We start from the raw sequence: 8618 nt of genomic DNA, 5'->3' as shown, positions 1-8618 counted from the left end.
TTAAATCACACGGCTTTTCTAGTTAAATTGCACTCTTCATTTGAACAGTCTGAGCGACTACATGAACTACAGTTCACACTGGTTATTTGAAATGGTAAGAGATGAGGAAACTGGAAACACCAAAGGGGGGGGGGGAGGAAGGGGGAAAAACATATTTTCTGTAAGGTAAGTACCAAAATAAACTGTCCTCTTTCAACATTAGCTGGTTTCTGAAGAAGTTCAAATACTAGTTCGTTTCTAGACGGCAGTTTCTTAACGCACGTATTATATCCCTAACTGTCACAACTGGCTGGAACCCAAAGCTGGAGCGGGGGGTGGGGGGGGGGGGTGGGGGTGGGGGGTGGGGGAGGGCTGGGTGGCAGGGGTGCTTGGGAGGCAGGGGCTAAAGTTCTGCCTCTCTTCTGTGTGGTCTCCAAGCGACTTCAACTGCTGGGTCTACCTGTTTTATTTCAATGTCCTCACTCTGATGAAATTGCTATAAACATATAGGTTATTTTGGTTTAAAAAATGGAAATAGTTTAAACAACAAATGGAATCGGTTAAATTATTGTGCTTCGAAATAGCAAAATCATTCACACTCGTATTTAAAACATTTCAGTATTGAGTGTCATAAAAGCTTCCTGTTAGTAATACTAAAGCCAGATGCCTAGGTCTTACACATGGTGTCTACATATTTTAGTAAAATAAAGTATGTAAAGGAAAATAAAGTTGAAAATACCAATAAGGTATATGGAACTTGCGTAAGCGAATGACCAGTAATAAAAATGCTTAAACAAATAATCACTAATAAAAAAATGCATTCTGGGGACCATGCAGTGGCACACCAGGTTAAGCGCACGTAGTGCGAACACGTTCAATGATCCCTGTTCCAGCCCCTGTCTTCCCAATTCCAGGGGATTATCTTCACAAGCAGTGAAGCAGGTGTGCAGGTGTCTATCTTTCTCTCTCCCTATCTTCCCCTCCTCTCTCTATTTCTTTCTTACTCAAAAAATCGAAAAAAAATGACCCCAGGAGCAGTGGATCCATATTGCAAGCAATAAGCCCCATAGATAACTCTGGAGGTAAGAAAAAAAAAGTCCGTTTACAGAAAACAATTTATTGAGAATTAAAGGATAATAAAACAAGCAAGATTTTAAAAGAATAAACAAGACAACATTTGGAAAACATACTAGATAATCGCAAACAAATTACTTCAAATCAGTAAGAAAGTATTTGCAAGCAGAAGTTAAGAATTATTTAGAAAAGAAAACTGGATTTTAAGTGTGAAGTATTTCATTTTATTCATATAAGAAAAGTGAAGTTTGGGGAGTCTGGCAGTAGAGCAGTGGATTAAACGCAGGTGGCATAAAGCACAAGGACCTACGTAAGGATCCCGGTTCCAGCCCCCAGCTCCCCATCTGCAGGGGAGTCACTTCACCAGTGGTGAAGCGGGTCTGGAGGTGTCTATCTTTCTCTCCACGTTTCTGTCTTCCCCTCCTTTCTCCATTATTCTCTATCCTATCCAACAACAACATCAATAACAACAATAATAACTATAACAATAAAAAAACAAAAAAGGAAATAAATAATAATAAAAAAGAAAAGTGAAGTTTGAAACCAAATTCAAGAGTCATTTTTAAACTGTAGATCTGGAAAAGATCACAAAATTTGCCAGAGTGAGCTGGCAAGAGTAAACCAAAGTAAGCACTCTTAATATATTGCTGGTGAGAGTATAAATTGCTAAAATCTCTATAAAGGAGGGTGTGGTGGGGGAAGCCAAAAGCTTAATGTATGTGCCTTTGAGAACAACACTTTGACTTAAAGGAATTCACCCTGTAGTTGTATTCAGTCACAAGGTATTATGTTTAAAGGCATTCACTACAGACATGTCTGAGAATAGGAGAAATAAATTTGAAACAATTTAAGAAATGACTAAATTGTGGCATGGTCATATAGTGAAATAATTTCTGATGGTTAAAAGTAATAAAGCATGTACAAGTACATGACTTATAGTACACTGAAGAAAACTTTCATGCTGTGCCTTCTTTCTTTTTCTGGCTTTATTTATGAAAATGTCAACATGGATCAGTGAAGACAAAATAAAGGAGATATAAGAGAAGGAGAGAAAAAGAAAGATAGAAAGAAAGGAAGGAAGAAATGAAAAGAAAAGGAAAAACAGAGAGAGAGAGAGAGAGAGAATGAAAAGTACTTCTTGAAGTGTTTATATGGAAATATCCCCATGATATAGTAAGTCAAACTTCATCACTGATATGGTGAAAGTGGTATAGACAAGCTCCCAGCTTCTTTGCCTCAAACTTGCCCCCCTTCCATCATTAAAAAAAATCCTATCATTTACTCCATTCAGTATGCCATAAAAGTGGCAATCAGGCTTGTTTCTCTTCTTGTTCTCACCCACTTACTTTTTAAATTTATTTATTTATTTACATCCAGGGTTATTGCTGAAGCTCAGTGTTGGCACTACTCCTGGAGGCCATTTTTTTCTATTTTATTGGATAAGACAGAGAGAAACTTAGAGGAGAGGGGAAGATGGGGGGGAGGGAAGATAGACATCTGCAGACTTGCTTCACCACTAATGAGGTGACCCCCTTCATTAATGTGTGGCTCAGCTAGAGGCACCACCAGCCAGCCCCTGTCCCTTTTTTATTTTCTTAATCATAGAACATAAGTTATTCAATGTGACCTACAATATTTAGAATAGCAATTTTATTTTCCAACATAACTTGTACTATTTTATAGAAAACAAACAAACAAATAACTCCAGGGGTTGAGACAAGGAGGAAGACAGAGACAGAAAAAACACATCTCTGAGAACCAAATAAAATTTATTGAAAGTTGGGGGCTGCTGTCTAAAGCTATCTGAACTCTTTTTTTTTTAATCAACCAGTCTCACTTCCCCCTCATTACAGGAAAATCTAGCAGGATGAGTAAATTAAAGTAACTCTGCATTTTTTAAATAAAAAAAATGATTCACAAAATGTACAAAGTAAAAGCAAGCAACAGATTTTCCTGATTAATGATCCATCACACCCAACAGCATCTTCAGTAGTACCTGAGGGGTGAAATTGCTATTTGAATAGGTAATTTTAGCAAGGATCTCAAAAGGTTTTTTAGGCAGAGCTCTTTTATCCATGAAAACAATATTGATTTCACATTTCTCTCTTGACTTATTATTCTATGCAGAAAATAACAATTCCTTTTATTAATCCTAAAAATATCTTACTAGAGCTAAAATAGAGGTTAATCTCTCTTGTATAAACAGTCCTTATTAATATCCAGATCAGATTCTTAGCTTTATAAACTAGCTGGGAGTTAACATTAGCTAGAGAAGCATATAAAAATTTGCCATAGGGAGTCGGGCTGTAGCGCAGCGGGTTAAGCGCAGGTGGCGCAAAGCACAAGGACCGGCATAAGGATCCCGGTTTGAACCCCGGCTCCCCACCTGCAGGGGAGTCGCTTCACAGGCGGTGAAGCAGGTCTGCAGGTGTCTATCTTTCTCTCCTCCTCTCTGTCTTCCCCTCCTCTCTCCATTTCTCTCTGTCCTATCCAACAACAACAACAACAATAATAACTACAACAACAAAACAACAAGGGCAACAAAAGGGAATAAGTAAATAAAATAAATATTAAAAAAAAAATTTGCCATGACTTCACTTTTTTTTTTTTTTTGGCCTCTGAGATCAGCATTATAAATTCACTGCTTCTTGGGAAGTTGGTCGCAGTGGGTGGGCTAAGCACAGATGGCACAAAGCTCAAGGACTGGCTTAAGGATCCTAGTTCGAGACCCCGGCTCCCCACCTGCAGGGGAGCCGCTTCACAGGCTGTGAAGCAGGTCTGCAGTTGTCTGTATTTCTCTCCTCCTCTCTGTCTTCCCCTCCTCTCTCCATTTCTCTCTGTCCTATCCAATAACAATGCCATCAATAATAACTACAACAGTAAAACAAGGGCAACAAAAAAGGGAATAAATAAATAAATATTAAGAAAAGTTATTTTTAAAAAAAATCACTGCATCTGGTGGCCTTTTTTTTTTTTTTTTTTTTTTCCCATTTTATTGGATAGGACAGAGAGAAATTGAGAGGGACCAGGGGCAGGGAGAGAGGGAGGAGGGAGAAATATTTATTTATTTATTTTAAATGTTTAACCCTTATTTATTTAATGAATAGAAACAGCCAGAAGTTGAGAGGGAAGGGGGTGATAGAGAAGGAGAGAGACAGGGAGACACTTGCATCACTGTTTCACCTGTCCAAAAGCTTCACTAAACCTGCAGACCTGCTTCACTGCTTGTCAAGTGTCCCGCCCCCCTGTAGGTGAGGAGCCCGGGGCTCTAACCCAGGTCCTTGAGCTTAGTACTAAGAAAAGATAAATACAGTGGGATTCCTCGGGGATTGATCTGGGTCAATCTTATTTATTACTTTTGTAAATCAGCTTCAGAAGAGCTTATACAAGTTTGTAGCTAAGGCTGAGCTACTCTGCATAGAGCTAAACTAATTTGATAAGTACCAACTGCAGGGTAAATTTAGAAGGTTGTGCTAATGGGTAGGAAAGTGGTAGATGAACTTAACCATGAGCATGTGTGATGTAATGCATCAAGAAAAAAAAAAGATAGGAATAGTTTAATGTTGCTGAGGAGTTATTCTGATGCAGTCTCCGCCCCCAGGTTTTATGCGCAAAACCCTAGCACTGCCCCCTTCAACCAATCCTGGCCCTACACGTCGCCCAATAAAAAGGCCCCTCACCCCCCACCCTCTCTCTGGGCTCTCAGCTCTCCCTCTCTGAGGTCTCGCTCCCTGCTCTCCCCCGTGGTCGGCCATTGCCGGCTGGCTCCACGTGGTCCGAACCAAACCCCCCCCCCATCCTATGATAAAGATTTGTGTACCCCTTTGCTCTGGACGTCCGCTCTCTTCTCCGCGGTGCAGCCCGACACCAGACCACCTCAACAACAGTTTAAAATGATAACTTTAAAATCCAGGAAAAAAGATGGGAGGGGGGAGGCAGTGGTGCACCCAAACCTGTTCAGATCCTTTTCTGTTATCAAACTGCAATCTAAGTGCCTCTGTATCATTAAGCATCTCACACTGTGGTGCAAATAATTGGTATGTCTATTTCTTCACTGCGGAACATGAGCTTAGTTACAGTAGTGGTAACATGCATTTATATCTATATTATGGGAGCCTTATTTACAAATGAGTGAAAGAATGAAGAAACTGGTAAATGACCAAGCTATCTTCAATATAATTATTCGATATAATATAATTAATATAATTATAATATAATATAATTCTATATATATAATTCTATATTCAATATAAACCACTCCACTTGATATGGGAACCATGTAACGGGAGCAAGTTTTATTAAGAAAATGTCACAAACCATCAACGAAGTTACACTGTCAGCTTGGAAACAAGTAAAGACCTAGACGAAAATCCTTAATAGCATAGATAACTGAAATTCCAATGCTATGTTGCTGCTATGTCATGTTCTCTTTTCCCCTGACGGTACTTCCAAGCTAGGAGTACGAACTCTAATTTCATATACTACCTATACATTCCTCACAATTTGGGAGGCTTGAAATCCAAAGTCAAGATGTCAGCAGGTATAGTTTTGTTTGCTTGTCTTATTTATTTGCTTAGGACTTCTTCACTCTTAGATGGCTAACTTCTCACTGTATCATCACATGACTTTTTCTCTCTGTGCTTATCCTTCCTGGATGTCTGTTTCTCCTATAAAGTTACCAGTCTTAATTCAGTAGGGTCTCATATTTGTGACCTCTTTTTGCCTTTAATCCCCTATAGATAGTCATATTTGGGGTTAAAATATAAAAATAGGAATTTTGAGTTGTTACTCAACCTAACAAACAATTAAAATATATATTCACATGTAAATTTTATTCTTTAAGGGGGGAGGTAGGTCTTCCTGTAAGGTTTTACCAATTTATCTTTTTTTTTTTTTTTTTTAGTTGATTAGTTCTTTTTTTTTTTTATTTAAGAAAGGAGACATTAACAAAATCATAGGATGGGGATACAACTCCACACAATTCCCACCACCCAATCTCCATATCCCATCCCCTCCCCTGATAGCTTTCCCATTCTATATCCTTTGGGGAGCATGGACCCAGGGTCATTGTGGGTTGCAGAAGGTGGAAGGTCTGGCTTCTGTAATTGCTTCTCCGCTGAACATGGGCGTTGACTGGTCAGTCCATACTCCCAGTCTGCCTCTCTCTTTCCCTAGTAGGGTGAGTCTCTGGGGAAGCAGAACTCCAGGACGCATTGGTGGGGTCTTCAGTCCAGGGAAGCCTGGCCGGCATCCTGATGGCATCAGGTACCTGGTGGCTGAAAAGAAAGTTAACATACAAAGTTAACGAATTGTTGAAGAATCATGGACTCAAAGGTTGGAATAGTGGAGAGGAAGTGTTGGGGGTTACTCACTGCAAACTCTAGTGTACTACTGCTTTCAGGTATATATTTGCCCTAGCTTATGGATACGTGTGAACATATGCTCTCTCTCACAGAACCTGGTCTATATCTAAGTTTTGGGACTTTGTTAGGAAGTGAACCACTTGGGATAGAATTAGAGAATACTATGAAAGGAAAGGTCTCACCTGAGTGATGAAGCTGAAGGGTTGTCATTCCACACCTGAGGTCTCTGGACACAGTCTGAAGTGAAGCATGCTGGGGTGGCACTCGTTGCATTGATTAGGTTGCAATCGGCGGATGCAATATTATTTGATAAGAATTAGGAGAAGCATACGAGAGAGTGGGTCCTACCCTAGGGTCCCAGGACTGGGGGAAGTTTAGGCTCTAAAGTGGAAATATGAGTTTTCTACTGTCTTAGGGTTCAAGAAGACAATGGATAGTTACTGTTATCATCACATTACTTGGTAATTGGGTTAACTTTGAAAAGTTCCTTTGTCTGCACATCCAAAGAAACTATTAAACAAACAAAGAGACCCCTCAAAGAATGGGAGAAGATCTTCACATGCCATACATCAGACAAGAAACTAATCACCAAAATATATAAAGAGCTCAGCAAACTTAGCACAAAAAAAGCAAATGACCCCATCCAAAAATGGGCAGAGGATATGAACAAAACATTCACCTCAGAGGAGATCCAAAAGGCTAACAAACATATGAAAAACTGCTCTAGCTCACTGATTGTCAGAGAAATGCAAATTAAGACAACACTAAGATACCACCTCACTCCTATAAGAATGGCATACATCAAAAAGGACAGCAGCAACAAATGCTGGAGAAGTTGTGGGGACAGAGGAACCCTTTTGCATTGCTGGTGGGAATGTAAATTGGTCCAGCCTCTGTGGAGAGCAGTCTGGAAAACTCTCAGAAGGCTAGACATAGACCTTCCATATGACCCAGTGATTTCTCTCCTGGGGTTATACCCCAAGGACTCCATAACACCCAACCAAAAAGAGGTGTGTACTCCTATGTTCATAGCAGCACAATTCATAATAGCTAAAACCTGGAAGCAACCCAAGTGCCCAACAACAGATGAATGGCTGAGAAAGCTGTGGTATATATACACAATGGAATACTATGCAGCTATCAAGAACAATGAACCCACCTTCTCTGACCCATCTTGGACAGAGCTAGAAGGAATTATGTTAAGTGAGCTAAGTCAGAAAGATAAAGATGAGTATGGGATGATCCCACTCATCAACAGAAGTTGAGGAAGAAGAGCTGAAAGGGAAACTAAAAGCAAGACCTGACCAAATTGTAGGTAGGGCACCAAAGTAAAAACCCTGTGGTGAGGGGTAGACATGCAGCTACTGGGCCAGTGGTGGGTGGGAGTGGGTGGGAGGGATGGGTCACAGTGTTTTGGTGGTGGGAATGGTGTTTATGTACACTCCTAGCAAAATGTAGACATATAAATCACTAGTTAATTAATTTGAGAGGGGGAAAATCAATTGTTGTCTCAAAGTTTTTCAAAACACAAACAGAATCTTTTTAATATATAGGCTGTGTATTTGATATGCGGACTCTCTCAAAAGCCTAGACCAAGTAGATCAGAAGCATCCAATAGCACAGCTATATACAAGATACTGGGTACTGTACAGCAAACCATAACAAAAGGACTTTTCAAAGTTAACCCAATTACCAAATAATGTGATGATAACATTAACTATCGATTGGCTTTTTGAACCCTAAGACAGAAGGAACCTCACATCTCCACTATAGAGCCCCTACTTCCCCCAATCCTGGAACCCTTGGGTAGGGCCCACTTTCCCATATGCCTCTCCCAATCCATATCAAATAATATTGAATCCACTGATCACAACATAACCAACGCAACGATTGCCACCTCAACATGCTTCACTTCAGACTGTGTCCAGAGACTTCACATGTGGAATGACAACCCTTCAGCTTCATTACTCGGTTGAGACCTTTCCTTTCATAGTATACTCTAATTTCATCTCAGGTGGTTCACTTTCTAACAAAGTCCCAAAACCTAGATATACACCAGTTTCTGTGAGAGAGAGCATATCTTCACACGTATCTATAAACTACTGCAAAATATATACCTGAAAGCAGAAGTACACTAGAGTTTGCAGTGAGTACCTCCCTAACACTTCCTCTCCACTATTCCAACCTTTGGGTCCATGATTG

General features: G+C 40.0%; 1 long non-coding RNA gene across 1 annotated transcript in view; it reads right to left on the bottom strand.

Moving 5' to 3' along the window:
* Positions 1 to 8618, bottom strand: part of LOC132538679 (uncharacterized) — a 210340-nt gene that overhangs the window by 152681 nt on the left and 49041 nt on the right. The window lies entirely within an intron of this gene.

Source organism: Erinaceus europaeus, chromosome 1, assembly GCF_950295315.1.
Source record: "Erinaceus europaeus chromosome 1, mEriEur2.1, whole genome shotgun sequence".
Lineage (NCBI taxonomy): Eukaryota > Metazoa > Chordata > Mammalia > Eulipotyphla > Erinaceidae > Erinaceus > Erinaceus europaeus.
This window is presented reverse-complemented; position numbering and strand designations above follow the sequence as displayed.